The sequence below is a fragment of the Heterodontus francisci genome, chromosome 35 (assembly GCF_036365525.1).
Source record: "Heterodontus francisci isolate sHetFra1 chromosome 35, sHetFra1.hap1, whole genome shotgun sequence".
Taxonomy (NCBI): Eukaryota; Metazoa; Chordata; class Chondrichthyes; order Heterodontiformes; family Heterodontidae; genus Heterodontus; species Heterodontus francisci.
The window spans coordinates 18,511,579-18,538,518 of NC_090405.1; the positions used below are offsets into that span (position 1 = coordinate 18,511,579).

A 26,940-nucleotide genomic window follows, 5' to 3' on the forward strand; every position below is an offset into this window, starting at 1 on the left:
TGAGCCACTTTTAATCAGGTTCACGGACAAATTCTTCCATCATCCCTTCTCCCACATTCTCTCTCTCTCATTCATTCTTTATTCCTCACAGTCCAGAAAGGGTTAGGAATCAGAGCTCACCTGCAAACCCTCTGCACACAGACCTCTGTCTGTTACCCTGTTTGATCCAAGAGACCAGTCAATAAATTACACTCTTTATAAACACAGAAAGCTGCCTCACAGTGTTGGACAGAGTTAAAGACACTGAAGTCTTTTGAAAAAAGTTCATCTTACGGGTTGTTACTGAACCCACAGAGCAGGACGGGCCCAGGCTCCAGCTCCAGCCCCAGCCTGTGCTGTGTTAGCTGATGCCACCTGGTGTGATACTGAGCCACACGGAGCAGGAAAGGGCCTGGTTATATTCATGGCCTGTGTTGAGTTAACTGATCCCACTCAGTGTGGTAGGAGCCACACATAACAGAATGGGCCCAGGCTCCTTCCTCAGCCTGAGGGATGATAGTTCTTCTCACACGTTGTTGTACAGAGCCCCACACAGAACAGGGAAATCTCAGGCTCCATCCCCGGCCTGTGGTATTTTACTTCATCGCACCTGGTATGGTACGGAGTCCCCAGAGCAGGAAAGGTCCAGCTTCCATCTCCGGCCTGTGCTGAATTAGCTGATCTTACCTGGTTGGCACTGAACCACAATCAGAGAAGGATGGGCCGAGGCTCCATGGCCTGTGGTGTGTTAGTTATTCTCATTTGGTGAGGTACTGAGCACCATATAGAGCAGGATGGGCCTGTGCTCAGTGAGCTGATCTCACCTTGTTTGGTCCTGCGACCCATACACAGAGCAGGACAGGCCTAGGCCTAATCCTCAGCCTGTGTTCAATTAGCTGATCTCATTCAAAAGATTTTGATAAGGTTCCACACAAGAGGCTTCTCTATAAGATTAAAGTCCCTGGTATCAGTGGTAATATATTGATCTGGATTGGGAACTGACTGGCACGACGTAGGCAGAAAGTAGTTACAGATGGATCTGGATCTGTTTGGAGACCAGTCACCAATGGTATCTCACAGGGATCGGTGTTGGGACTGTTGCTCTTTATTATTTTTATTAATGATCTGGATGTAGGTGGAGGGGGCACCATCTGTAAATTGACAGATGATTTGAAGATCTGTGCGAGTGTTTAGACTGTAGACGATACTCGACTGTTTCAGGCTGATCTTAATGTGTTGGGAGATTGGGTTCATGACTGGTAAATGATGTTTAATTTGGGTAAGTGCAGTGTTATTCATGTGGACAGGGCGAATGCTCAACATTCATACACGCTTCAGGGAAAAACATTAAAGTAGGTGGAAAAAAGAAAATAATTTTGAGCAGAGATCTGGATGTTCTAGTGCACAGATCTCTAAAGGTACAGCAGCAATGCTGTGAAGTGATAGTTGGAGCAAATAGGGGGTTGGGCTGCATTCAGAGGACAATTGAGTATAAGATGAGGCATATTCTTTCATGGGATGTGAGCGACACTGACAAGTCCAGAATTTGTTACCCATCCCTAATTGTCCTTGACAAGGTGGCGGTGAGCTCCCTTCTCGAATTGCTGCACTCCATGTGGTGTAGGTACACCCACAGTGCTGTTAGGAAGGGAGATCCAGGATCTTGACCCAGCATCAGTGAATGAACAGCGATATATTTGCAGATCAGATGGTGTGTGACTTGGAGGGGAGCTTGCACATGGTGGTGTTTCCATGCATCTGCAGCCCTTGTCCTTCAAGGTGGTGGAGGTCTTCGGTTTGGAAGGTGCTGTCTGCGGAGCCTTGGTGAGTTGCAGCAGTGCATCTGGTAGATGGTACACACTACTGCCACTGTGCGTCAGTGGTGAAGGGAGTGAATGTTTAAGGTGGTGAATGGGGTGACAATCAAGGTGGCTGCTTTGTCCTGAACAGTGTCGAGTTTCTAGAGTATTGTTGGTGCTGCACTCATCCTGGTTTGTGCCTTGTAGATGGTTGACAAGTTTTGGAGAGTCAAAAATCACAAAATTATTACAGTGCAGAAGGAGGCCATTCGGCCCATTGTCTCTGCATAGAATCATAGAACATAGAAAGTTTACAGCACAGGCAGGCCAAAAAACGAGCCACCCAGCTGAATCCCATTGCCCAGCATTTGGACCGTAGCCCTGCAGGTTCAGGTACTTGAGGTGCACATCCAGACACCTTTTAAGTGAGTTGAGGGTTTCTGCCTCAGCTACCCTTACAGGCAGTGAGTTCCAGACTCCCACAGCCCTCTGGGTGAAAAAACCTTTCCTCATCTCCCCTCTAATTGTTCAACACATCACTTTAAATCTATGCCCTCTAGTCACTGACCTCCCTACTAAGGTAAATAGACCCTTCCCATCCATTCTATCCAGACCCCTCACAATTTTGTACATTTCAATCAAATCTCCCCTCAGCCTCTTCTATTCCAAGGAGAACAACCCCAGTCTATCCAATCTTTCCTCATCGCTGCATTTTTCCAGCCCTGGCAACATCCTCGTAAATCTCCTCTGTAACCTCTCTCGTGCAATTACATCCTTTCTGGAATGAGGTGACCAGAACTGCACACAGAACTCAAGTTGTGGCCTAACTAATGTTATATACAGTTCCAGCATAACCTCTCTGCTCTGATATTCTATACATCGGCTAATAAAGGAAAGGATTCCATAAGCCTTCTCAACCAACTTATCAACCTGTCCTGCTACTTTCAGGGATTTGTGGACATTCACTTCAAGGTCCCTCACTTCCTCTACACCTCTCAGCATTCACCCATTAATTGTGTATTCCTTTGCTGTGTTTGACCTCACCAAAGGCATCACCTCACACTTCTCCAAGTTGAATTCCATTTGCCACTTTTCTGCCCACCTGACCAGTCCATTTCTCCAGCTCTCCTAATGAGCATTTCACCACGTGCCTTGAGCTGAGTTACTCATCACAGAATTCCCACTATCTGATTTACTCTTGTAGCCAGAGTATGTATATGAATGGTCCAGTTAAGCTTTTGTCAATGGTAACCCCCAGGATGTTGATGGTGGGGGGATTCAGCGATGGTAATGCTGTTGAACGTCAAAGGGAGATGGTTACATTCTCTCTTGTTGGAGATGGTCATTGCCTGGTACTTATGTGGTGTGAATGTTACTTGCCACTTAGCAGCCCAAGTCTGAATGTTGTCCAGGTCTTGCTGCTTCTGGACATGGACTCCTTCGGTATCTGAGATGTCCCGAATTTGTCCTTTTATGAAACCTTGGTCAGGACTCACTTGGAATATTGTATCCAGTCTTGGTCTCCTCACATGATGGGTGATATTGAGGCTTTGGAAAGGGTACAGAGGAGAGACATTCGACGAATTCCCAGTATAAGACATCTTGGTTATCAAGTTAGACTAAAAGATTTGGGACCCTACACCTTAGAGAAACCTAGACTGAGGGGTGATCCGATTGAGGTTCATAAATAATGAAGGGTCCAATTTAGCATGGGAGAGGAGTCATAACTTTCTATTGGAAAAGGCCAGATGGCACCCGGATCACATTAAATTTCATTTTCAGTGGTGGGTTAACGGACCAGGATGGCTGAGTGGTTAAGGTGTTGGACTTAAGATCCAATAGACATGTGTCTGCGTGGGTTCAAACCCCACTCCTGGTATCTGTGCTTACAAAATGTAACTTATTCTGTCCCTGACTTTTGCCTTGCACCATCATCTCTTCTGTCATTTAATCACTCTTGCCTTCCAACTGATCACAACTGCCGATTATTTGATCTGCCCCAGCACCGTTCCTTGGCTCTGCGCTTGCTTATAAACTGGTAAATCTTTAACTTAATCTCCTCTGTACCCTGACAATGACCTTCTCATCCTTCCTTGATCGTGGTTCCTCACAGGATCCGCTGCCTCTCCGACTCCCCTCCAGGTCACTGAAGGCCCTGAGCCTTGGTCTCGCTTTATACGCTAGCTGGTAGTTGATTCCTTGCAGGTCTGCCACCGCTCAGGAGAAGCTCAAGACCCAGATCAAGCGAAGTATCAAGAGGAATGTGAACAAAGGCTCCCTGGTGCAGAGCAAGGAACAGGGCGCCTCCGGCTCCTTCAAAATCAGCAAGAAGGAAAACCCAGTGAAAGGTGGGAAAGAAGGTGAAGAAACCAGCAGCCAAGAAATCTTTAGTGAAGAAACCAGCAGACAAGAAATCTTTAGTGAAGAAACCAGCAGACAAGAAAGTGACAACAAAGAAAGTAACAGCCAAGAAAACGAGCAGCAAGGCGGCGGCAACGCCAAATAAGGCGGTGAAGAAAGCAGTGCTTCAGAAAAAGTCTCCTGCGAAGAAGGTCAAAAAAGGCAAGAGTGCGGCGGGCGGAAAGGCGCTGAAGAAAGTGCAGACATGGAAGAGCAAGGTCAAGACGAAAGCAGCGAAGTCTCAGAAAGCAGGGTCTGGAAAGAAGTGAAAGCGCGGGAAACTTGTAAACATCTGAACACAAAGGCTCTTCTCAGAGCCACCCACATCTCTCAGGAAAGAGCTGATCCCCTGATCAAATGATCCCTGTCCCGGCCCCGCCTGCAGATTCCACATGGAAATGATTTGGAGTAAATCCAGGATCCCTGGTGACTCCCCTCCACCCAGCCCTTTCCCCACTCTCTGTAATAAAACAGAGGGATATCCGGCCCTCACTCTAACTGGGGATGTGTTCGGTGCAGTCTCAGTTCACAAATTCAGGGGGAGAGTCTGTAAGACAGTAACACTGGCGGAGAAACCCCACCTCACAACTCAAACCCCAACACGAGTTTCTCCAATTCAGCTGGAGTCGGGTGACAACAGGAGCTGGGATAGGCTGTGATCGGGAATGTTAGGAATGGATTTGTTCAGGGAGGAATGTACCTGGAATCTCCGAATATAATAGTTCCTTATTTCCCCAGATGACACATTCTGCAGTGAGAGTGAAAAGTCTCTTCACTGCTTCACATTTACTAATTGTTTGGTTCTAGATGAATAATGAGTCAGAGAGTAATGACAGGATCTGAAGCTTCTCTCACACCAGCCCTTGAATGACTCAGTGTGAAGTGTCCAATGTGTGAAGCTACTGCCAGGGTTTGTCAATCTGAACAGTTTCAGCTCAGTTCCTGGGGGCCTGAAATTCCAACAGTTTAGATTAGATTAGAGATACAGCACTGAAACAGGCCCTTCGGCCCACCGAGTCTGTGCCGAACATCAACCACCCATTTATACTAATCCTACGCTAATCCCATATTCCTACCAAACATCCCCACCTGTCCCTATATTTCCCTGCCACCTACCTACACTAGTGACAATTTATAATGGCCAATTTACCTATCAACCTGCAAGTCTTTTGGCTTGTGGGAGGAAACCGGAGCACCCGGAGAAAACCCACGCAGACACAGGGAGAACTTGCAAACTCCACACAGGCAGTACCTGGAATCGAACCCGGGTCCCTGGAGCTGTGAGGCTGCGGTGCTAATCACTGCGCCACTGTGCCGCTCTGTCTCTGATTGGTCACCCGCTTCTCAATCCAATTCTTAACCAATCGGAGTGTCACATAAATTAAATAGAAGTTCTCATTGGCTGAAATTTTCCAATTGGAAAAAGCCCGGCAATTCCAGAGCAGGAAGGAATTGAAGTGATGGAAAATTTCAATTTTCAGGCAACAATTTTAAAACCTCTCATTTTATGTTCTGTTTTACTGTATTTACCGTCACAAAATCCTGACGCGATTTTAGGAATCGTTTTCATTTGTCAATCTGTTAACTGTAAGCGACGGGAGGAAGGTCCGGTTCAGCAATTTAAAACGGGACAAATATCAGCTTCCTCTCTGTAAAAGGAACAAATTAGCGATGAACCGCTTCTCACAGGCTTCTCGGGGACTGACAGAAACGAGCGGTTTCTGATCTTTTCTCCTGAAAGAGGCGGATAATGCTGCAGGGAGCAATGAACTGCCCTTCACTTTCTGGCTGCTAATACACCCCTGACTTTAAACAGTTCAAACAGCGACTGATGCTTCTGTCGGAAAATGAGCAGATTCACCAGAATGATCCCGGTCCATCATGGCCAAAGACATCCAGCTGGCCCGCCGCATCCGCGGGGAACGCACCTAAAACCCAGCTTCAGTAACAAGTGTAACAAGGGCTCTTTTCAGAGCCACCAAATCAGCAAAGGAAAGAGCTGCCATCTCTGTTCATCATCAAACCCATTAGATTGGAGGGGCGGTCACATGGTTTCTGTTTTGTCACATCACTTTCCCGAAAGGCCTGTTGGACTGAGAGCTAATCTGGAATTTAGAAAGCAGCATTACCGGAGACTCATTGCTGCTCAGCACAATCTCAACCCCGCTCCTGGGATCCGTTAGCTGGCATTTGGGGAAAAGAAATGGATCCCAGTTTTATTTGGAAGGCATTAATGGAGCCGGGTCCATTCACATGAGGGTTATTTACAAACATTACCCAATGAGTTCACTAATATTTGAATCCATTGCAGATCAGTACACAGGATATGTGAGGCAGCTCGGTCACTCTGACTGAAACCGCCAGTTCCCCGGGGCTGCAGACCCTGACACTGCGGGGAGAGAATCCCCGACTCTCTCCCGCCGCCGGGGGAAACAGACAGCTCTGTGTCCGGAGAATAGGGAGGGCCGGGGGGAAGGCACATATTAAAGCGCTGCAATGGACTCAGCTCCTGTGTGTGCACAACTCTCACTGATTCCGTCCTCTGGGAACAATGCGGTCGAAACAGATCAGGTTAGGAGAGAAACACACAGCCCGAGAATGGCCTCTTCCTTCCTGCATTTACTCTGTTCCGGGAGCAGATTCTCATTGAGAAGCGGCGCTCAGATCACCAGAGAGAAAAAAAAAACACAATTCAAACTGTCCAAATGAAAAACAGAGAATTAACCCGGACACTTCCATTATTAAATTAATTCATCAGCTCCGAACCAGTTCCCGTTAATGTACCGGGATAATCTCGGGATTTATAAAATCGAAGGCAGCGGGATTTATTAAATTGTTGATTCTGACACCCTGTAGTTCACTTCTTCACTTAACTGGAGGGGGAGATGTGTGAGCAGAGAAACAGAGCGAAATCCAGAGAGGGAACTGAAAACTTTTTTTTTATTTCCAAAATATACTTTATTCATAAAAATCTGTAAAAATTACATTGCCAAACAGTTTCCAAACAGCACCAAAAAATACAAACATTGCAAGGGAGATCAGTTTCCTTCAATACTGTCATGAGTTTCTTCCCAACCCTTCCGTTTCACAATTGTCATATCAATTACAGTTTTACATTTACAGCAATTGAGAATATTAACGATACAGTTCGAGGGGTTTCCCATGGATCCAGCCCCTCAGTCTAGCTTGGTGGGGGAACCTTACACTGTGGTCTTTCCCCATTGAGCCTTTGCTGCAGCTGCTCCAAGCTTTAGTGCGTCCCTCAGCACGTAGTCCTGGACCTTGGAATGTGCCAGTCTGCAACATTCGGTGGTGGACAACTCTTTGCGCTGGAAGACCAGCAAGTTTCGGGCAGACCAAAGGGCGTCTTTCACCGAATTGATAGTCCTCCAGCAGCAGTTGATGTTTGTCTCGGTGTGCGTCCCTGAGAACAGCCCGTAGAGCACAGACTCCTGTGTTACAGAGCTGCTTGGGATGAACCTTGACAAAAACCACTGCATCTCTTTCCACACCTGCTTTGCAAAGGCACATTCCAGGAGGAGGTGTGCGACCGTCTCTTCCCCACCACAGCCAACGCGGGGGCACTGTGCGGAGGGGGCGAGACTTCGGGTGTGCATGAAGGATCTGACGGGGAGGGCCCTTCTCACCACCAGCCAAGCTACGTCTTGGTGCTTGTTTGAAAGTTCTGGTGATGAGGCATTCCGCCAAATGACTTTGACGGTCTGCTCGGGGAACCATCCGACAGGATCCACCGTTTCCTTTTCCCGTAGGGCCTTGAGGACATTCCGTGCAGACCACTGCCTGATGGACCGGTGGTCGAAGGTGTTTTCCCGCAGAAACTGCTCCACGAAGGATAGGTGGTACGGCACGGCCCAACTGCATGTGCGTTCCGCGGCAATGTGACCAGGCCCATCCTTCGCAACACCGGGGACAGATAGAACCTCAGCACGTAGTGACACTTGGAGTTTGCGTACTGGGGATCTACACACAGCTTGATGCAGCCGCACACGAAGGTGGTCATCAGGATGAGGGCCACGTTGGGTACATTTTTCAACTGAAATCACACCTGGACAGATGTGTAACAGGTCAATCCACTGTGACAATAACTCCATCACTGACTCCCTCCTGACAGTAACCAGCCCTTTCACAGAGACTGTGGGTGGCTCTGAAAAGAGCCTTTGGGTTATTAGATGACATTTTGGCCGCTTTACTTTTTCTGGGAGCTCTGAGCGCTGGTTTTCTTGCGCAGCAGCACGGCCTGGATATTAGGTAGCACCCCGCCCTGAGCGATGGTCACTCCTCCCAGCAGCTTGTTGAGCTCCTCGTCGTTGCGGACGGCCAGCTGCAGGTGTCTGGGTATGATGCGGCTCTTCTTGTTGTCCCGGGCCGCGTTACTGGCCAGCTCGAGGATTTCAAGCGGTCAGATACTCGAGCACAGCAGCCAGATAGACCGGGGCTCCGGCACCCACACGCTCAGCATAGTTACCCTTTCTCAGGAGCCTGTGAACACGGCCCACCGGGAACTGCAGTCCAGCCCGGGAGGAGCGAGACTTGGCCTTGGCCCGAGCTTTCCCGCCGGTCTTTCCTCTTCCAGACATTTCCACAATCTCACAAATACTTTCACAAAGAATGAATAATTTCCTTAGCATTAATAATAGCCAGTCGGCGGTCAGGATGGCCGAGCAGTCTAAGGTGCTGCGTTCAGATCGCAGTTTACATTAGAGGCGTGGGTTCAAATCCCACTTCTGACAAGTTGTGTTTTGACTGAACTGGAGGCGTTTGGGAGCAGCGGTGAAGAGCAAAGAGAAAGCAGGAAAGAACATGGACAAACAAAGTAACAATGGACCCAAAGATGTTGCATCAAAACATTAGAGTAAGAGGCAACGAAGCAAACAGCAGGGCACAGAAAAGATCAAAAATGTAACCTTTGTATCGGGGTGGAAGATGTTGCCAATATCCTTAATGAATACTTTACTGTTTTTCCCGAATGAGAGGGTGATGCAGATATTGTTATTAAGGAGGAGGAGTGTGAAGTATTGGACGTGATAACTTAAGGAGAGAGGAAGTATAAATGGGATGAGCATCCTTGAATGTGGATAAATCACCAGGACCAGATGAAATGTACCCCAGGCTGTTGAAAGAAGCCAGGGAAGAAATAGTGGAAGGTCTGACCATCATTTTCCAATCCCTCACTGCATACAGGTGTGGTGCCAGAGGATTGGAGGTCTTGTAACGTTGCAATAAAAGCAAAATACGAGGCAGATCAAGCATGGCTGATCCTTTCGAGTAGAGAAACAGGGCTGAATTCCCTGAACCAGTGCTACAGCTTTCAGAATAGAAGGAGCCTATACACACCTGATGGGTTCCACTTAAACAAAAGAGCTGGAGGTGTTGACAGTCAGAACAGATAAAATGTGGAGGAGTGTTTGAAGCAGATGCTGTGTGGTTACTGTAGTTGTACTATGGAGTTATTTCAAGGAGGTGATTCTGAATGTAATGGATCAACGTGGACCCGTCCAAGGCAAAGGTTCTAAGCTTCCCTGTGGTCCAGCCTGGTTGAATGGAACTGAAGCAAACAAATCATCCAGAAGTGGAAAAGAAATATAAGGCCATGAAAGCACAGAATTCAGATGGATGCAATACCAGATGGTATGGCAAGAGTGTAAAACAGCAACAGACTGGTGAATAAAACTTTCCCATTGAATAAGACAAGAGAAGAGAAGGGTAATAATGGTGTCAGAGGTGAGTTGTGACACTATTCACATTCCACCTTGATCTGAATAGGACTGTTGAAGGGAGTGATTGAGAAGAATAGAGGAGAAATGAAAAGAAAGGAGAAATAAACAAAAGGTCTTTTGATTTTAGAATGCTTGTGTTTGGAAATGACAGAATGTAAAGTGTGTGTGTCAGAAGATATAGAGCGAAGTTGGGTATGACAAGATCACAGGAAAGTTGTGCCCTGAGACAAGGTGTGTGTTGACAGGAAAGCTGCTTTCTTTTGCACAATATGTATTTTATTCATATAATTTGTGCAATTACATTGCAAAGCAGTTCAAATTTAATATTACATAAGGTACAATACAGATCAGTTTCCTTCAATAATGTACATGATGTATCTCACTATCCCTGCCTGCACAGGTTATATTTACAGTATTTACATTACACATCAAACATTCTCTGGTGCAAACAGCCCGAGGGGTTTTACACGGGTTCCAGCCCCTCACTGTACTATGGCCTACTAGGGCCTTAGACTGCAGCCTTTCCCCATTGAGTCTCCATGGTGGCTTCCCCAAGCTTTAATGCCATCCCACAGCACATAGTCTTGGACGTTGCAATGTGCCAGTCTGCAACACTCGGTCATGGACAGCTCTTTGCACTGGAATACCTGTCCCACGGCCGGGCTCGTTCTCAAGAGAGATCATTTCAAATGAACATTTCCTAAATCCGTGCTTTCTCTCTCGCAATAAAGAGAACAGGATGTCTGGCAGATTCAGTGTGAGACAATAACACTGCCGGGTAAAGGCCGCTTTCCAACTCCAATCTTAACATAGGAGATTCCCCAAACAGCTGCAGTAAGGTGCTGTAAACTGCTGGAAGCGGATGTGTGTGGAAATGGTGATGTTACTGAGGAGGTTTCTTGTTATAGAATGGACTGTGTTTTGGTGGGAATATTACTGAGTGTTAATTGCATCGGGACCATATTTAAAAGCTCCGGCTTTCTGGAAAGCCTTGACTATGAAGGCCGAGTCTGGAAGGGTTTGTGTGGAGAGCTGGGTTTCGATTCTACTGTTAATAAAGGGTTTGAAATTGGCAGCCCGGAGGAAACTGGAGGTGGAGCTGAAAGATGAGGGGCCGTTCTCTCTCTGTCTGTCACTCTGGGTGTCTCCTCCATCTAGCTCTCTGTTTAATCTTCACTCGTGTCTCCTCCCCTCGCTGCTCTCACTCTGCCTTTCTCAGCCAGGTCCAGGTGGCCTGTATAAAAAGGAGCCTGACAGAATCAGTCTCTTTTATTGTGCACTGATTTGAGGAAAGAATCAACATGTCTGCCAGTAAACAAGAGTATGCTCCAGGCTGGCAGCATGTTAGAATCCATGAGGAAAGGCATCAGCACCCTCATCGACAAGCAGAAGGGGGAGAGGACAGAAATCAGAAATTGGTGGCCCAATTTCTGCTTAATGCTGACTGCAAGATTCTGTCAAAAGACGTAGCCAGTTGATTCAAGTCTGCTCTGGAGTTGGTGATTCACCCTGATCAGACCTATACTATACCAGGCAGGACAATCTCTGATAGCATTGCGCTACTCAGGGATATGATCACCTATGTACGGGACAGGAGGGTGGACACCTGCCTCATCAGCCTGGACCAGGAGAAGGCTTTTGACAGGATATCACACACCTACATGATGGATGTGCATTCCAAAATGGGGTTTGGGGAGGGAATCTGCAATTGGATCAAACTACTCAGCACAAACATCAGTAGTGCAGTCTCAATCAATGGGTGGGAATCAGAAAGTTTCCCGATCCAATCTGGAGTCAGACAGGGCTGTCCTCTCTCCCCTGTCTTTGTTTGCAGTATTGAACCCTTTGCTGAGTCTATTGGGAAGAATGCGAGCATCAGAGGGGTGACAATCCCAGGCAGCGGAGGCACTCAGGTTAAAACCTCCCTGTACATGGATGACGTCGCCGTTTTATGCTCGGATCCACTGTCTGTGCGCAGAGTGATGAGCATCTGCGACCAGCTCGAACTAGCCTTGGGAGCCAATGTTAAACACGGCAAGAGCGAGGCCATGTTCTTTGGGAACTCGGCTGACCGATCCTTTGTCCCCTTCACCGTTAGGTCAGACTACCTGAAGGTGCTGGGGATATGGTTTGGAAGGGCTGGGACGTGCACCAAAACCTGGAAGGAGCGAGTAGCCAGGGTACAACATAAGCTGAGCATGTGGGAGCAGCGATCTCTCTCCATTATGGGTAAGAACCTGGTCATCAGGTGCAAGGCGCTCACATTGCTGTACGTGGTGCTGGTCTGGCCCATACCGCATTCCTGCACTGTGGCGATCACCTGAGCCATTTTCCGCTTCATCTGGGGATCCAAAATGATCCGAGTCCGGAGGGACACGATGTTCAAACCTCTGGATAAGGGCGGGAAAAATGTACCCAACGTCGCCTTCATCCTTATGGCTACCTTTGTGTGCGGCTGCATCAAGCTGTGTGTAGATCCCCAGTTTGCAAACTTCAAGTGTCACTACGTGCTGAGGTTCTATCTGTCCCCGGTGTTGCAAAGGATGGGCTGGTCATATTGCCGCGGAATGCTCCATCCAGTTGGACTGTGCCGTACTGCCTATCCTTCATGGAAAAGTTTCTGTGGAAAAACACCTTTGACCACCAATCCATCAGGCAGTGGTCTGCACGGAATATCCGCAAGGCCCGACGGGAAAAGGAGATGGTGGATCCTGTCGGATGGTCCCCTGAGCAGAAGTCCAAAGTCATTTGGCAGAATGCCTCATCACCAGAACTTTCAAACAAGCACCAAGATGTAGCCTGGCTGATGGTGAGAAGAGCCCTCCCTGTCAGATCCTTCCTGCACACCCGAAGTCTCACCCCATCCACACGCAGCCCTCGAGGTGGCTGTGGTGGAAAAGAGACGTTGCCCACCTCTTTCTGGAATGTGTCTTTGCAAAGCAGGTGTGGAAAGAGATGCAGTGGTTTTTGTTGAGGTTCATCCCAAGCAGCTCTGTAGCACAGGAGTCTGTGCTCTACGGGCTGTTCCCAGGGACGCACACCGAGATAAACATCAACTGCTGCTGGAAGACTATCAATTCGTTGAAAGACGCTCTTTGGTCTGCCCGAAACTTGCTGGTCTTCCAGCGCAAAGAGTTGTCCATGACCGAATGTTGCGGACTGGCACATTCCAAGGACTACGTGCTGAGGGACGCACTAAAGCTTGGGGCAGCCGCAGCAAAGGCTCAATGGGGAAAGACCACTGTGTAAGGTCCCCCCACCAAGCTGAACTGAGGGGCTGGATCCATGGGAAACCACTCGAACTGTAGCCAGAAAATATTTGTTTGCTGTAAAATGTACATGGCATGACAATGAAATGGAAGGGTTGTGAGGCAACTCACTCCTGTATTGAAGGAAACTGATCTCCTTTGCACTCTTTGTATTGTTTGCCTTGGTGCTTTTTGGAACTGTTTTGTGATGTATTTTTTTTTTACAGATTTTTATGAATAAAGTATATTTTGGAAATTAATAAAAGAAAGTCTGGCAGAGGTAAAGGAGGGAAAGGACTGGGCAAAGGCGGAGCAAAGCTGCACCGCAAAGTGCTTCCTGATAATATCCAGGGCATCACCAAACCAGCAATCCGCCGCCTGGCTCACCGTGGCGGGGTCAAGCGGATCTCGGGTTTGATCGATGAGGAGACTCGCGGGGTGTTGAAAGTTTTCCTGGAGAATGTGATCAGGGATGCGGTCACTTACACTGAACACGCCAAGCGCAAGACGGTCACTGCCATGGATGTGGTGTACGCTCTGAAACGGCAGGGCCGCACTCTCGACGAATTCAGCGGCTGAACAACTCGACCCTTTCCAGCAAACACAACAAAGGCTCTTCTAAGAGCCACCCACCGCCTCACAGAGAGAGCAGTGACCTGGAAACGGGAGCTGGGATAGGCTGTTTAGAAATGTCTGGAATAAATCTGTGCTGTGTTCGGGTATAAAACTGGAATCCCCAAATTTGACATTTCATTTGTAGCAAGGACGTGCAGTGGATTTGATTTTCGAAACGGGCTGTGTAAACAGTGCCTGAGGCTCCACATTTAGTTATTTCCCCCGTCCACACATACCCTCAGTGAAAAGCCACATCACTCCTCCAGAATCACTCATTGTTTTCATAGAATTTCAAAATGATTTCGCTGCCATGAGGGAATCCGGGAGTTTTGCAGCAGCCATTAAATCGGTCACTGGAACCAGACCCACTTGTGATGTTATTTCCCCCGAGACGGTGTTTCCTGCACTGAAACTGACAGGGTTTGTGAAACTGATCAGTTTCAGCTCAGTCATTCAGGGACCTGGAATTCCCGCAGTTTGAGCCCGCGCTATCCAGAGCCCACTTCTGATTGGTCACCCTCTTCCCATTCGCATGTCTTAACCAATTGCCGAGCCTCGAATTAGAAAATACAGCAAATCATTGGCTTAAATTGTCGTCCTGGCAGAAAGGTTGAATTCAAAAAAGCTGCCAATTTCAGTGTTGGGCAGAATCGAATTCCTCAACGAATCTCAATAACGAATTGGCAGCACATTTTATACTTTCCCCGATTTTCCTTTCCATCGATTGGGGTGCTAATTCATTCGGGTGCGTTTGCTAATACTAACTGTAATCCTCAGATCCATTTAACATTTCAGTAATCCTATTAAATACAAAAGGAATTTTATGATTGAATTTCCATTGGAAGATAGTGAATTAGTACCCCGATCGATGGAAAGGAAAATCGGGCAGAGGATAAAATGTGCTGCCAATTCGTTATTGTGATTTGTTTATATAACTGACCAGGACTGACTTCACCCGAACGCAGCTACTAGCTCCCACCTCACTGACCGCTCTCCCCCCTCTGCAACTCGCTTTCTCCCCCTCCTCCCTACTGGCGAAATTCCGCACTCTGGCTGTTCGCTCTCCGCACCCCCACCCCCCACCCTGTCCCAGCCCAGCCCACAGCTGCTAGCTCTGGCCGTGACACTCGCTCCCACATTTCTTCACCAGGCGCCACCTGTAGAAGCAGGAGGGCCTCAAGGGGTGACGGGGCGACGTAGGAGTGAGTGGCTGAGAGGAGGGAAGCGGCACGGCCTGGAGCGAGTGGCCAGAGAGTGGGGTGGTACGAAGCGAGGAACAACTGGCCAGGGGAGTGGGGGGATGGGGGAGCAGCGAGGTCTGGAGCGAGCGGCTGAGGGGGGGAATCGTCGAGGCCTGGAGTGAGTTGCCGAGGTGGGAGAGCTACAGCTTCAAAATCTCCCATTCAGCCACTTCCTCCAGCCAAGTGGTGGGGGGATGGGGTGGCTAGATACCCAATGACGCTTTGTCACACATGCACGAAGATGGATTTGTTGCGGAAATGTGATGACGTTGGCGATGCAAAATGACATCATCCCGTGCACGCGCCACTCAATCCTGGCAAGATGTCAAAAATCACTGTGATTTTTTTGGTCTTTTCAGTGCACTCCTCTTTCTTTAGTTGCCTCTTACCTTAATGTATTGAAGAAACATCTTTGGGTCCATTTTCATTTTCCTTGTCAATATTCTTCTATGCTTTCCCTTCACCGCTGCTCCCAAATCCCTCCAGTTCAGTCAAAACACAACTTGGTAGATTTGGGATTTGAACACACGCCTCCAGAAAACACTACGACCTGAACACAGCCCCTTAGACCACTCAGCCATCCTGACTGTTTTAAGCTTATGATAAAAGCTGAGAAATTATCCATTCTTTGTGAAAGTATTTGTGAGATTGTGGAAATGTCTGGAAGAGGAAAGACCAGCAGGAAAGCTCGGTCCAAGGCCAAGTCTCGCTCCTCCCAGGCTGGACTGCAGTTCCCGGTGGGCCGTGTTCACAGGCTCCTGAGAAAGGGCAACTATGCTGAGCGTGTGGGTGCTGGAGCCCCGGTCTATCTTGCTGCTGTGCTCGAGTACCTGACCGCTGAAATCCTCGAGCTGGCCGGTAACGCGGCCCGGGACAACAAGAAGACCCGCATCATCCCCAGACACCTGCAGCTGGCCGTCCGCAACAACGAGGAGCTCAACAAGCTGCTGGGAGGGGTGACCATCGCTCAGGGCGGGGTGCTGCCTAATATCCAGGCCGTGCTGCTGTCCAAGAAAACCAGCGCTCAGAGCTCCCAGAAAAAGTAAAGCGGCCAAAATGACATCTAATAAACCAAAGGCTCTTTTCAGAGCCACCCACAGTCTCTGTGAAAGGGCTGGTTACTGTCAGGAGGGAGTCAGAGATGGAGTTATTGTAACAGTGGATTGACCTGTTGCACATCTGTCCAGCTGTGTTTTCATTTCGCTCTGTTTTTCTGCTCACACATCTCCCCCTCGAGTTAATTGCAGAACTGAACTACAGGGTGCAGAATCAACAATTCCCAGGATCGGGGGTGAGATTGTGCTGAGCAGCAATGAGCCTCCAGTAATGCTGCTTTCTAAATTCCAGATCAGCTCTCAGTCCAACAGGCCTTTCATATTTTAAATATCACAACAGAGCTGAGCGGGGGTGAGCGCAGCCTCAGCTGCACCGAGTCTCAGGGGCTCTCAGGACCCCAATCAGAGCCACCAGGCCTGGCGGACGTGCAGCGAGGACCCCGGGGGAGGGAGGGTGCACCATTAAAGTGATGGTGCAGCACCTCCCCCATCTTCGCCGCCACTTCCCGGTTTCTTCTCCCGTTTATCTCAACATTAAGAAGACGCTTTTGCTCTGGACTACACTGGTTATAAAGTAAGACCCAACTTTGTCTCTGAAAGTGATGAACAGCAGCAACAACAGCAGAATCCAACCCCTGCAGTTACATGTGAACTTGCTGATGTTGCAGCAGATTGAATGACTGAGTGAATCCCTTCCCACACACATGGCAGGGGAACGGCCTCTCCCCAGAGTGAATGTGTTGGTGTTTCAGCAGATCATTACTGCTTTTCAAGCTCTTCTCACAGTCAGGACATTGAAAAGGTCTCTGATCAGTGTGAACAAGTTGATGTTCAGTGAGGTTGGATGACTGAGTGAACCCCTTCCCACACACGGAGCAGGTGAATGATCTCTCCCCAGTGTGAACTCACTGGTGTTTCAGCAGGTTGACTCTGGCTGGGTTCAGTTCTACACTCACTGGTTCCTCTCTCTCTCCTCCCCTGAAGGTGCTGATTCTGACTGTATGTACATGCTCTCTCCCCCTCCGACCCTCCCTGTCCAATGTAGTATCTCCAGTTTTGGTGATGTGCTCTCCCTGACCTGTCTCCATTTCTCCTTCTTATACAGACTTGCCCTGACTGTCACTATTTCATAGAATCATACAGCACAGAAGGAGGCCAATCAGTCTTTTGTGCCTGTGCTGAATCTGTGAAAAAAATGATGCAATTAGTCCAACCCCCTGCCTATTTCCCCATAGTCCTGGAGAAATTCACTTTGAAATATTTGTCCAATTCCTTTATGAAAGTTATAATTAAATCTGTTTCCACCACCCTGTCAGACAATTCATTCCAAATCCGAATCAGTTACTTCTTAAATGTTGTGAGGGTTCCGGCCTCTACCACCTCTTCAGGGAGTGCGTTCCAGATTCCAACCACCCTCTGGGTAAAATTTTTTTCCTCAAATCCCATCTAAACCTCCTGCCCCTTACCTTAAATCTATGCCACCTGGTTATTGACCCCTCCGCTAAGGTAAAACGTTTCTTCCTATCTAACCCATCAATGCCCCTCATAATTTTGTAAACCTCAATCTTATCTCCCCTCAGCCTTCTCTGCTCTAAGGAAAACAACGCTAGCCTTTTCAGTCTCTCTTCATAGCTGAAATGCTCCAGCCCAGGCAACATCCTGGTGACTCTCTTCTGTACCCTCTCCAGTGCAATCACATCCTTCCTATAGTGTGGTGCCCAGAACAGTACACAGTACTCCAGCTGTGGCCTAACTAGCATTTTATACAGCTCCGTCATAACCTCCCTGCTCTTATATTCTCTGCCTCGGATGATCTATATTGGCCTGTAATCTAAGGCTTTCCTCCTCACTATTTACGACACCACCAATTTTTGTGTCATGTGTGAGAAAGGGTTTGATTCTATCCCTATCAGTATCCGTTACATGCATGTGTTTTTAATCTGCACCCCCTCTATTTTATTCTCTGTACTTGTCAGCCTCTTGTAGGTGAGTCTGTGTTTTGCTCTTTATCTCTCAGTCTTCGAAGTATGAGCCTGGGTTTGTACCTAATTTTCTTTGTACCTTGCAGTATGGATATTGAAGAGAGGTTTTTACACATTAACTGCCAAATCCTGATAAGTGATTTTTGGGTTTCACACAGTATCTGTCAGTTTCTTGTCTAGGACTGTTGGTTTTACTCTGTCCCTGGCATTTGCTGGTTTGTTAGTGTGGGGTTTACACTGTACCTGTCAGTTTCTCATATGTGAGTGTTGGTTTCACTTTGTATAGAATCATAGATCACAGAATACTTACAGCACAAAAGGAGGGATTCAGCTCATCGTGCTTGTGCTGCCTCTCTGCACAAGCAACTCAGCTCATGCCACATCCTCATGTATTCCATGAAAAGCTGATTTTTTTTTCCCTTCAGATAATTATCATATATCCTTTTGAAAGCTATGGTTGAATCTTCCTCCGTCACACTCTCAGGCAGTACATATCAGATCTTAACCATTTGCTGCATAAAAAAGGTTTTTCCTCATGTTGCCTTTGGTTCTTTTCCCATTCACCTTAAATCGGTGTCCTCTGCTTACTCAGCCATGAGTAATATTTCCCATTGCTTTCACAGTACTGATGAATTGTGAGGTGGGAGACAGCCAGAAGTCCCACTGAGCCGCACTGACTCCCAGCTGAAAAAGAAATGAGGTAAAGTTCAATCTTTCACAGCGAGATGCTGCAGAGAGTTAAGAGTCCCGAATGAAAGAGAGCGTTTCTCATACTGTTGTTGAATTTCATTTCAAACACTCCTTGTACTCTCCGCTAATGAAGCCTAAAAAGTGGAAAAACTAAATGGCGCTCAAACTCACAACCCTGAGATTAAAAGTCCCATGATCGACAGACTGAACTGAATATGTCACTTCTACTGTACCTCTGTTTGGATGGATGCAACTGTATGCTCCAATGCAAGGGCAGCTTTCAAATCCTCCCATGGGTCCACACGTCAGACTAAGTTCCATGTTGTAAACTCAAGCAAAGGAAATCTGCTCACTTCCAAAACTATCAGCAAATTGAAGCTGATTACGATCAACATCATCAGAGGTCAGAACTACCTGGTGAAAGAAGACACCCTGAAGAAGGATCCACAATTATTCAAAGGCATCGACAAAGTGAAAAATAAGAAAATCGATGAGTCAATCCAAGCTAAACAGAAACACTGAAGAATTCCATTCCAGACCAGAACACAATTAGAGGCATTTTTTGTATTCAAAGCTGGGCATTAGTATTTAATAGTTGATATATAATTTTGAATATATTTGAATTTCTTTATTCATTTGGCACTGCTGAACATGAAGCAGTCTTAAATCATTTAATTTTTTTTTTAATCTGACCTACCAGATTAAAATATTAGATCAAGGGAGAAATTTCAAAGATTACTGGACCAGTAATCCAGAGGCCTGGACTCAAGATCCAGTGACAGCCAGGACGTCAAGGCGGGAAACACTCCGCACTAGTCTGCAGTGAGCGATTCCATCGAAGGTAGAGCACAATCTCTTTAATATAAGAATGTATATTTTATAATAATTAATCACTCAAGACCTTCCTGGTCTCTGCATCTCAGCTGCTCTCTGGATAAACTTGCAGAAAGTATTTCAACCTGTAAAGCAGGAGTCTAGGGAATGTATAATGATATTTTCTAGCCTTCGGGCAATATTTTAATCAATACAGTGTGGGACAACCTGTCTGGGCACAACTCCATGAGTTTCTCTTGAACTAGTGACCTCACAATCACTAACTTCTATGGTAACAATCTTCAGCTCATCACCTCCGGTACGTAGCTCTAATCTTAATGTACATTTAAACAACCTTTCAAGTCCAGTTACAGTTTTTGTTGCTTACCTGCACAAGCTTAAAAAGTGAAAAACGGAAGCAAGTTTAACTGAACATTCTGGTGGTCAGTTCGGGCATGGGAAAAAAATGAAAGGACTCGGACCAGGTCGGATGCGGTGCTGTCAGGCTTGGGTCGGGTTTCATTTGCTGACCCGAGCAGGCCTTTAGTTACTGTTGCAACCTTATATTCCCACTTGACAATCTGTATATTTTGTTCATTTCAATTTTGTCGACAAGCTCTTTGAATCCAGTTCCCCGGTCCTCAAGCAGGCTCAGTTTGGAAATCGATTTCGCTTTCTGGAAGGCTGAAAGCAATCGATGACCTGAAACTAAAAATGGCAACAGAGAAGGGCTCGTCTGGGATTTGAACCCAGGACCTCTCACATATTAATCACTTATATACCCAAAGCGAGAATCATACCCCTAGACCAACGAGCCACCGTTGGCATAGTTTTTATTCACTCCTGTGGAATTGCACTGGCACCCACAGCCGATCATGCATTTTTTTCAGATCAAAACAATATCCTACAAAGCTGAAATAAAAACAGAAAGTGCTGGAAATACTCAGCACCTCTGACAGCATCTGTGGAGAGAGAAACAGAGTTAACATTTCAGGGTTTTCACCTTTTGTTTGAGCCATCTTTTCAGACTGCTTCTGTCCATCCAATCTCACTTTTTACTCTATCCACATTCTAAGGGTGGTGCAGTGGTGAGCACTGCAGCTTCACAACTTCAATGACCCCGATTCAGTTCTGTATACTGCCTGTGTGGAGTTTGCAAGTTGTTTATGTGGGCTTCCACAAGGTACTCTGGTTTCCTCCCACAACGAAAGACTTGTGGGTTGATCGATAAATTGACTGTTGTAAATTGGCCCCAGGGTAGGTGATAGGAGAAATGTGGGGATGTGGTAGAGAATTCTGGGTTAACATAGGATTAGTATAAATGGGTGGTTGATGGTCAGTGCAGACTCAGTGGGCCAAAGGGCCTATATCAGTGCTGTATATCTCTCTAAGCAAATGCATTTTTCATGAATTCCTCATTTCTTTTATTAACGACAATTTTATATTTCCGGCCCTTGCTTCATACGATACCACAAGTGGAATCATGTTTCCATCAACCCGATCAAACCCCTTCACTATTTCCTCATATTGCAATGTTTCTTTAACCCTGACAGACTGTGGAGTTTCTGCCGCTTGATTGCAGTTCTTGCTTCCCGCCAGTAGATGTCACCTCACTCCAATATAGTGAAGTTTACAAATCTGAGAGAGACACAACAGGAAATAATTGTTCACATTATAGTGAATGTGTGGGATTTAGAAATACTAGGAGTGGAGGCGAGTTATTATTGAATTTGTCAAACAAAACATATGTTATAATGTTGTGTTAAATCTGTCACTCTGTTGTCTTGATTCTGAGAGTGACATAGACTCATCGAGTCATTGGGTCATTTGTGGTATGGAAGGAGGCCATTTGCCCCATCGAGTACAGGCCAGCTCTCCATGGAGCGATCCAGTCAGTCCCACTCGTCTGCTCGATCCCCCTAGCCCTGTAAATTTATTTCCTTCAAATGCCCATCGAAATTCCTTTTGTAACCAACGATTGTCTCCACTTCCTCCGCCCTCGGGGGCAGCGAGTTACAGATCATTACCAATCACTGTGTAAAAAAGCTCTTCCGCACATTCCCCCTGCATCTCTTGTCCAAAACCTTCAATCTGAATCCCCTAGTCCTTGTACCAATAGTTAATGGGAACAATTTTTCCTTGCCAACTTATCTAAAACTGTCAGAGCCTTCGACACCTCTATCAATTCTCCCCTCAATCTCCTTTGATACAGGCAGAAAAAACCCTGTTTTTCTAACCTAACCTTGAAACTAAAACCCTCCATCCCTGGAACTATTCTGGTAAATATCCTCTGCATCCTCTCAAGAATCCGCACATCCTTTCTAAAGATTGGTGAGCAGATCTGAATGCAACACTCCAATTGGGGCCTAACCAGAGTTCAGCATAACAACCCTGCTTATGTACTCAATGTCTCTATTTATAAAGCCCAAGATCCCACATGCTTTGCTAACCACTCTCGCAATATGTCTTGCCAACTTCAAAGAATGATGGACATGTACTCCAGGCCCCTCTATTCCAGCACACTCTTCAGAACTGTAGCATTGAGTATATATTGCCTCTCCCTATTCCTTCTGCTAAAATGCATCACCTCACACTTGTCACTATTAAATTCCATCTGCCACCTGTCTGCCCATCCTACTAGCCGATAACTATCCTGTTTCAGGCAGTTCATATCATCCTCACTGTTTGCCACTCCTCCAAGTTTGGTGTCATCGGCATATTTTGAGATTCTACTCGATATTCCAAGATCCAAGTCATTAATCTGTAGCAAAAAAAAGCAATGGTTCTAGCACTGACCCTTGGGGAACACCACTGTCGACTATCCTCCGGTCTGACCAAGAACCATTTCATATGACTCGCTGTTTTCTGTCCTTAAAACAATTTCCTATCCAAATGGACACTGACCCTCCTAATCCATGAACCTCAATTTTGTTAACCACCCTTTTATGTGGTACTTTATAAAATGCTTTTGTAAAATCCATATAAACAACATCCACTGCATTCCCTTCATCAACTTTCTCAGATAGTTTATCAAAAAATGCAGTTAGATTCATCAAGCATGAACTTCCATTTATAAATCCATGCCCACTCTCCTTAATTAACTCAAATCTCTCCAAATAACTTGATTTTTTCCCTGACCTGTTGGTCTTGTGCTTATAGCAAGCTCACCACAGAGCATGTATTTGGCAATGTGACTGTCATTCATTTGGCCCAGTCAACAGAGCCGCCTCTGACTCAAGAGGGCAAACATGCTGTGGATCCCTGCACGCTGGTGTACTTCCTCATTCGGCATTCTGTCCTGCCAGGAGATGTCCAATATCCATCTGAGGCAGTGGAGGTGGAAGCTGTTCAGCTGCTTTTCTTGGCTTGTATAAGTTGTTGATGATTCTCTACTATAAAGGAGGGTGCTGAGAACACAAGCCTGGTACACGTGGAGCTTTGTATTTACGGTCAGTTTGCTGTCGGTTCACACCCGTCTTCTCAACTTTGACATGACAGCTGCAGCATTGGCAATCCTGGTGCTGATTTCAGCATCAAGGGACAGATTGCTGGTGATTGTTGATCCAAGGTATGTGAAGCTGTTGACAACCTCCAAAGTGATGTTGTCAATGTTGATGGAAAGTGGAGTCTCTACGTCCAAGTCTCTACATCCAAGTGGAGTCTTGCCAAGATGAACAGCTTGTCGTCAGCTCTGATATACAGGTGAACACCCCCATCTGAGTCACTGAAAGTGTACAATAGCAGCATGGAGACGAATACACCAATTATAAAGGATGTGATAAATAGACAGTTAGAAAATAATGATATGATTGGGCAGAGTCAACATAGATTTATGAAAAGGAAAACAGGTTTGAAAAAACCCGTTGAGTTTTTTGAGGATGTTACCTGGAGAACAGATAAAGGAGAACCAGTGGATGCTTTGGTAATGTCCCACACAGGAGGTGAGTAAACAAAATTAGAGCACATAGGATTGGAGATAATATACTGGTATGGATTGAGAATTGGTTAACAGACCGAAAACAGAGAGCAGGAATAACGGGTCCTCCTCAGGATGGCAGGCTGTTACTATTGGGGTACTGCAAGGATCAGTGTTGGAGCCACAGCTGTTAACAACCAAAATAAATGATTTGGATGTGAGGATTAAATGTAATATTTCCAAGTTTGCAGATGACACAAAGCTAGGTGAAGTGTGAGCTGTGAGAAGGATGCAGAGAGGCTTCCAGGGAACCTGGAGAGGCTGAGTGAATGGGAAAGAACATGGCAGATGGAATATAATGTGAGTAAGTGTGAAGTTCTCCACTTTGGTGGAATAAACAGAAAGACAGAGTATTTCTTAAATGGTGAGAGGTTGGGAAGTGTTGATGTCCAAAGGGACCTGGGTGTCCTTGTTCATGAGACACTAAAAGCTCTTGTGCAGGTGCAGCAATCAATTAGGAAGGCAAATGGTATGTTGGCCTTCACACGAGGGGTCATGAGTACAGGAGTAAAGATGTCTTGTTGCAATTGTATAGAGCCTTGGTGAAACCGCGCTGGAGTATTGTGTATAGTTTGGTCTCCTCATCTAAGGAAGGATATACTTGCCATAGAGGGAGTGAAACAGAGGGTCACCAGACTAATCCCTGGGATGGTGGGATTGTCTTATGAGGAAACTGGGCCTGTATTCCTTAAAGTTTCGAAGAATGAGAGGTGATCTCATTGAAACTGATAAAATTCTTATAGGGCGTGACAGTGTGGATGTAGATAGGATGTTTGCCCTGGTTGGTGAGTCTAAAATCAGGGGACCAAGTCTCAGAATAAGGAGTAGGCCATTTAAAACTGAGATAGGGTTGAATTTCTACACTCAGACGGTGGTGAATCATTGGAATTCTCTGCCCCAGAGAGCTGTGGCAGTTCAATCATTGAGCATGTTCAAGACAAAAATTGGTAGAAATCTTGATACTCATGACATCAAGGGATATGGGGAGAGCACGGGAAAGGGGCGTTGAGGTAGATGATCAGCCATGATCGAATTGAATGGCAGAAAAGGCTCGACGGGCTGAATGGCCTACTCCTATGTTCCTCTGTTCCTAAGAGAGTTGGCGCCAGCACGCAGCCTTGCTTTACCCCACTGCTGATCTTGAAAGTGTCTGATGTTGCTCCATTGTAACTGATGGAACTGTGCATGTTCTCGTGGAAAGAAGAGATGATGCCCAAGAGTTCAGGAGGGCAGCCGAGTTTCCATCGCAGTTTGAAGAGTCCGTCTCTGCTGACAAGATCAAAGGCCTTGGTGATGTCTATCAAAATATGTGCGGCTCTGTGGCGCAATGGATAGCGTGTTGGACTTCTAAATAATGATAAAGAAGGCATTCAAAGGTTGTGGGTTCAAATCCCACCAGAGTCAGATTTTGGACCAGAGACAGAAGAGCACGACGGAACAGAGAGTTGACAAGTGTGTCAAAAGCACCGACTCAGAGACAGAGTGAGAGAGAGAGGAGCACAGCAGGAGCAGAGCTGGGGTAAAAAAATCAAGGAGTGACATTACAATGGAGAGTGAGAGCAGGGGAACAGAGAGCCGCTGGGGTGAGTTCACAGGATTTGGTTCTTGCTTCGGTGCGGTGGAAGGAGCTGTTTGGTGAGGATCTGTTGAGCTGTGACATCACAGGCAAGCAGGCAGTTGATTGGTTTGGAAAAAGCTGCATGTTTGATGAGTATCTGGTAAGTGATTGAGGTCCATTTTAGTCCTAATGTTTAAAATAGTAAACAGCTAGTGGTAAGCTTAATAAAATATACAACAAAATAAACAATTGAATAAAATAATTAAGTAGTTAATTGAAACACGTTAAGGATGACAGGACAGGTGATGTGTCACAGCTGCAGCATGTGGGAGCTCCTGGATGCCAGTGTGATCCAGGGCAAACACGTCTGCAGTAAGTGTTTAGTTTCTGCGGCAAAACACCTTTGACCACCGGTCCATCAGGTAGTGGTCTGCACGGAATGTCCTCAAGGGCCTACGGGAAAAGGAAACGGTGGATCCTGTCGGATGGTTCCCCGAGCAGACCGTCAAAGTCATTTGGCGGAATGCCTCATCACCAGAACTTTCAAACAAGCACCAAGACGTAGCTTGGCTGGTGGTGAGACGGGCCCTTCCCGTCAGATCCTTCCTGCACACTCGAAGTCTCGCCCCCTCCGCACAGTGCCCCCGCGTTGGCTGTGGTGGGGAAGAGACGGTCGCCCACCTCCTCCTGGAATGTGTCTTTGCAAAGCAGGTGTGGAAAGAGATGCAGTGGTTTTTGTCGAGGTTCATCCCAAGCAGCTCTGTAACACAGGAGTCTGTGCTCTCAGGGCTGTTCCCAGGGACGCACACCGAGACAAACATCAACTGCTGCTGGAGGACTATCAATTCGGTGAAAGACGCCCTTTGGTCTGCCCGAAACTTGCTGGTCTTCCAGCGCAAAGTGTTGTCCACCACCGAATGTTGCAGACTGGCACATTCCAAGGTCCAGGACTACGTGCTGAGGGACGCACTAAAGCTTGGAGCAGCCACAGCAAAGGCTCAATGGGGAAAGACCACAGTGTAAGGTCCCCCCACCAAGCTGAACTGAGGGGCTGGATCCATGGGAAATCCCTCGAACTGTATCGTTGATATTTTCTTTTGCTGTAAATGTAAAACTGTAATTGGCATGACAATAGTGAAATGGAAGGGTTGTGAAGAAACTCATGATAGGAGAGAAGGAAACTGATCTCCCTTGCAATGTTTGTATTTTTTGGTGCTGTTTGAAACTGTTTGGCAATGTAATTTTTGCAGATTTTTATGAATAAAGTATATTTTGAAAATAAAAAATGTGTTTGCGGCTCAAAGAGTGAGAAAAAAGGAATGTAGTGGTAGTAGGGGACAGTATAGTAAGGTGGATTAACACTGTTCTCTGCAGCAAAGAGCAAGAGTCCAGACGGCTGTGTTGCCTGCCGGTGCCAGGATTCAGGACGTCTGCTCAGGGCTGGAGCGAAACATACAATGGGAGGGGGAGGATCCAGTCGTCGTGGTCCATGTCGGTACCAGCGACATAGGCAGGACAAGGATAGAGGTTCTGCAAAGTCAGTATGAGGAACTAGGCACCAAATTAAGAAGCAGAACCTCAAAGGTAATCATCTCTGGATTATTACCTGAGCCATGTGCAAATTGGCAAAGGACAAATAAGATTAGAGGAAGTAATGTGCGGCTGAAAGACTGTTGTGGTAGTAGTGGGTTCTGGTTCGTGGGGCATTGGCACCAGTACTGGGGAAACAGGTGGCTGTACCGTTGGGACGATCTACACCTGAACCGTGCTGGTGCTGGTGTTCTCGCGAGCCACATAACGAGGGACGTAGAGACGGTTTTAAACTGAATAGTGGGGGCAAGGGATC

The 26,940-nt window shown here is 46.8% G+C and overlaps 4 non-coding genes across 4 annotated transcripts; 3 read left to right on the plus strand and 1 right to left on the minus strand.

Moving 5' to 3' along the window:
• Positions 1-3,574: 3,574 nt before the first annotated feature.
• Positions 3,575-3,657, plus strand: trnal-uaa (transfer RNA leucine (anticodon UAA)). The gene has a single exon. It is a non-coding gene; the product is annotated as a tRNA-Leu (tRNA).
• A 5,189-nt stretch (positions 3,658-8,846) lies between these two features.
• Positions 8,847-8,929, plus strand: trnal-cag (transfer RNA leucine (anticodon CAG)). The gene has a single exon. It is a non-coding gene; the product is annotated as a tRNA-Leu (tRNA).
• An 11,359-nt stretch (positions 8,930-20,288) lies between these two features.
• Positions 20,289-20,377, minus strand: trnap-ugg (transfer RNA proline (anticodon UGG)). Its single transcript is given in 2 exon segments — positions 20,289-20,324; positions 20,342-20,377. It is a non-coding gene; the product is annotated as a tRNA-Pro (tRNA).
• A 4,472-nt stretch (positions 20,378-24,849) lies between these two features.
• trnar-ucu (transfer RNA arginine (anticodon UCU)) lies at positions 24,850-24,940 on the plus strand. Its single transcript is given in 2 exon segments — positions 24,850-24,886; positions 24,905-24,940. It is a non-coding gene; the product is annotated as a tRNA-Arg (tRNA).
• The last annotated feature ends 2,000 nt before the right edge of the window (positions 24,941-26,940 follow it).